The sequence below is a fragment of the Bubalus kerabau genome, chromosome 4, assembly GCF_029407905.1.
Source record: "Bubalus kerabau isolate K-KA32 ecotype Philippines breed swamp buffalo chromosome 4, PCC_UOA_SB_1v2, whole genome shotgun sequence".
NCBI lineage: Eukaryota > Metazoa > Chordata > Mammalia > Artiodactyla > Bovidae > Bubalus > Bubalus kerabau.
Genome location: NC_073627.1, coordinates 72,843,492 through 72,847,980, shown reverse-complemented (window position 1 = coordinate 72,847,980; position 4,489 = coordinate 72,843,492). Strand labels below are relative to the sequence as shown.

At 40.3% G+C, this 4,489-nt stretch overlaps 1 pseudogene; it reads right to left on the bottom strand.

Annotated features, from left to right (window-relative positions):
• Positions 1-2,290: 2,290 nt before the first annotated feature.
• Positions 2,291-4,119, bottom strand: LOC129651460 (nucleosome assembly protein 1-like 1; annotated as a pseudogene).
• Between the last annotated feature and the right edge of the window lie 370 nt (positions 4,120-4,489).

Sequence of the window (4,489 nt, the reverse complement as noted above, 5' to 3'; positions counted from 1 at the left end):
GGCCCTACATGGCATGGCTCATAGTTTCATTAAGTTAGACAAGGCTGTGGTCCATGTAATCAGTTTGAGTAGTTTTCTTTGATTGCAGTTTTCAGTCTGTCTGCCCTCTGATGGATAAAGATAAGAGGCTTATGGAAGCTTCCTGATGGGAGAGACTGACTGAGTGGGACAGTGGGTCTTGTTCTGATGGGCAGGGCCAGCTCAGTAAATCTTTAATCCAATTTTCTGTTGCTGGGCGGGGCTGTGTCTCTCCCTGTTGTTTGACCTGAGACCAAGCTATGGTGGAGGTAATGAAGATAATGGTGACCTTTTTCAAAAGGTCCCATGCATACACTGCTACAAGCAGTGCCCCCAACCCTGCAGCAGGCCACTGCCTACCCATGCCTCCACCAGAGACTCCTGGACTTTCACAGGCAAGTCTGGGTCAGTCTCTTGTGGGGTCACTGCTCCTTTCTTTTGGGTTCTGATGCACACAAGATTTTGTTTGTGCTCTCTAAGAGTCTGTTTCCCAAGTCTTGTGTAAGTTCTGGGAGCTCTATGGTCGGATTAATAGCGACTTCCTCTAAGAGGGTTTATGCCACACCCAGGTCTGTTGCACCCAGAGCCCCTGCCTCTGTGGCAGGCCACTGATGACCCATACCTCTGAAAGAGACACTCACACACTCAAAGGCAGGTCTGGCTCAGTCTCTGTGGAGTCTCCTGGTGCATAAAAAATTTTCTTTGAGCCCTCCAAGCGTGTCTGGTGGGTATGGGGTTTGCTCTAAATACAGTTTCGCCCCTCCTACCATCTTGCTGGGGCTTCTTCTTTGTCTTTGGAGGTGGGTTATCTTTTTTTGGTGGGATCCAATATTCTCCTGTCGATGGTTGTTCAGCAGAGAGTTGTAATTTTGAAGTTTTTACAGGAGAAGATGAGTGCATATCCTTCTACTCCACCATCTTGTTACTTGTAATGAGGGGTACTCATTACACTTGTGTGTTTGTGTAATCCAGGGTCTGTCTCTTGGTTTTCCACTCTCCCAAAGCGTATCAATCCCCCAGGGACCAGATTCACATAAACCAGGCTCATCTAATTTATTTGCAAAGCATATCTCACGATATATTGCTTTCTGATGAGAAACAGTTATCATGGGGTTGAAATATTCTATGTCAGCTGAGTTGCAGCATGGGTACCTTGAGCCCCTCATGCACTGCTGGAGGATGAACATGGTTGGAGTATTTTATGATCGTGATTACACCGGTAAGGGGTCGGCCAGAGAATGATGCTTTTTATTGATATGAGTTTGAAGTGTGCTTGTCTTACATTGGTTTTCCTTGGTTTGTGTCCTAATACATACTTCCTAATTGAAATAATGTTTATGTTGAGGCTTATCCGGTAGTTGGAGTACATGTCTAAACCTTGTATCTGTCTTTTAAAGACAGAACGGCTCCTCACAGTGCCCAGCAGTTTGGTGCTGTGTGATACAGATGGTCTCATCCTAGGCTAAGCTGAACATGATTTGCTGGTGGCATCAGAGATACGAGGGTTTTTAGTATTTTTCCCACTACTCTATATGGTAGCCATTTCAGCTTCCTTCTAGGTCTCTTTATATGAGAGAGAATAAAATTCCATCTTATTTAAGTCACTTTTATTTCAGGGTTTCTCATTATTTACATTATACCAGATCCTAACTGTCACCACAGGCAAATTATATTTATTTATTTATTTTTTTTTTGAGAACTAAAATTATATGACATTTTTATTTTAGGATGCAAAAACAAAAATGAGCAAACAAACAACAAAAAACTTGAAATAGGCTTGTCAAATGATGTAAATTCATCCTTTCCATGGAAGCAGAAGGTAGATCCTACCACAAAGAAAAGATGCTTAATTAATGGAGGTTAAATTTTAAAAGTACAATTAAAATAAAAATAATGAGGCATAACTTCTGAAAATACTAGGTTTTAATCACCTCCCTAAGATAACCAATAACCATACTATTAGTTAATAAGCTTTTCTTATAGTAAATAATGTCACCTGACATACAAAAACCTGTTAATCTAAATTATCAGGTGTAGTCTTACTGGAAATTCTTAACCATATACTTGTCTTGACAAGTTTTGCTTTTTGAACGATGAATTGTCTTAATGCAAGTCATTGTATTTCTGTAACAAAGTAATGAAAGGCACAGCTCTTGCAAGCAAACTTAAACCCATTCAACCAGCTGAAAAAATACTTTGGTTCTTCAGGAAAAAACTTAGCAAGACAAAAAAATCTGGTTCATTTCACAGTTCATTTCACATTTCACATTTTCATAGCTTTAATCTAACAGTTACATGACAAAAATACTCCAAGAAGAACCAAACTATATAGCAACGGACGAACATGCGTGAGAGATTCTGTGCACTCGATGCAGCTGGCAGAAAAACTAGTTAAAATGCTAATTAGAACAAATTTGGTCTTTAAAATATCAGTTCCTTTCCTTTAAAAAAAACTTCTGAGTCTACCAAGAAAATACAAAAACATAAGGCTGTAAGTAAATAATAGCTGTGTTTAGGCTATTACAGCGCAGGTTATCCTCAGGCCTCATACATCCTGCCTCACTGCTGCTTGCACTCTGCTGGGTTTTGATCCTTCTTTGGGTCATAGTCTGGATCATTTTCCTCATCTCCTTCTTCTTCCCCCTCCTCATCCGCTTCTTCACCTTCTTCATCATAATCATCGTCATCATCTTCAATAGCTTCTCCAGTAAAGTATAACACTGATCTTGGGATTATATGCTCACGTAAAAAGTGACCAATTTCAAAGTCTGCAGCGAGGATAGCTTCAGAATCATCATCCAGATCTCTACTCTCAGGAACTTCAGGAGGGGCAAAAAAATTAAAGAAAGAGTCACTAGAAACTGTTTGGTCACAGTACGAACTGTCCCACATCCCTTGTGTTTCTGCTTCTTCTTAATTGTTTTCAAAGTGAAATTCTTCCCTTTTTTCCAATCTATCTGGCACCCTGTACAACCCATAATTTCTGGTCCATCAAAAGAAAAGGGATCAGAATCATCTGGTTCTGACCTCATCCTATATGTCTTTGCCAACACTTCATTTGTGAAATATTCATTGGGTTCAAAGAGAAATTCTAAGACAAAACTCATAGGCTGACCAGCATCTGAGAACTTCATTTTAATATCTTTCAAGTGCTTCAGAATAGGCTCATCATGTTCCTGAACCATATCACTGAGCAAGTCAACATTCTTTTTTTTTTTTTTTTTTTTTCTGTGTAATAAAGTTTTATTAAAGTATAAAAGAGATAGAGAAAGCTTCTGACATAGACATCAGAAGGGGGCAGAAAGAGTACCCCCCCCCCCCCCCCGCTAGTCTTTCAGTTTAGTTCAGTTCAGTTCAGTTGCTCAGTCATGTCCGACTCTGGGAGACCCCATGAACTGCAGCACACCAGGCCTCCCTGTCCACCACCAACAACATTCTTAAAAACGGTCAACCAAAACTCAGGAATTCCCTTGGGATCTTCTTTTTCTTCATCCTTTTTCTCATCTTCAATCTTGGCCTTTTCTTTTAGTTCCTCCGAAATTTCATCTTCCTTATTTGGTTTCCATTCACACTCTTCTTCTGTAGGTTCATAAATGGCATTAATGATCTCAAATCGCTTATCAAACAGAGGCTGATAAAGAACAGCATACTTTCTTTCAAGATCATGAACTTCCTCATAGAATTTGGCTTCTATCTGTGCACATTTAACTTGAAGGTTTTTGAGAGCATTCACTCGCCTTTTAACTACCCTAGGCAAGCTTTCAATGTATCCTGTTGGTGTTTCTACCAGACCATCAAGTCTTTCTTGAAAGGCTGCAAGAATCTGAGGATTTTGCATCATCTGAACAGTCAGCTGACGCGCTTTGATTTTTGTTTCTTCACCAGTTTCTTCTTCTTCTACTTCTTCAACATCATCCAAATCTTGATCAAGTTCAGACTGTTCTTTGTTGTCGATGTCTGCCATGTTGTACAAATGCCAAATATCGGTGGCGAGCGCGGGGAGCCGAGCGGCCCGAGCTGCGCAGGCAGTGACTCGGAGGTGGCGGGAGGAGCAGGAGGCGGCGCCGCGAGCAGATGGCGCTAAAAAAGCGGCAAATTATATTTAATAGAAAGCTGACCAAGCTATGTGAACATTAGCAAAAAGAGGAAACCAAAAAATATAATAGTGTTTATAGGCAAAAAAGGAAAGAATGTCACTATGTCACAAGCAGTTCATTTGGGAGATAACTGGTTCTTGTGGGGGTGGATTTAATAAGCTTTATAATGCCAAAACACAAAAGATCCTGGAAAATTCCAAGAAAAACACCACAAACAGATTTCAGCATTGAAGCTTATAAAAATGGGAAATTATTTCATCTATCCTGAAGGAAAGCTCTTTGGGGTGCATATTAGATATGTTAAGATCCGAAGAGCAATGGTCCCTGAATTAATCTGGCAGTCAGATGCGCTTTACAAAGGAGAGGAACACTCT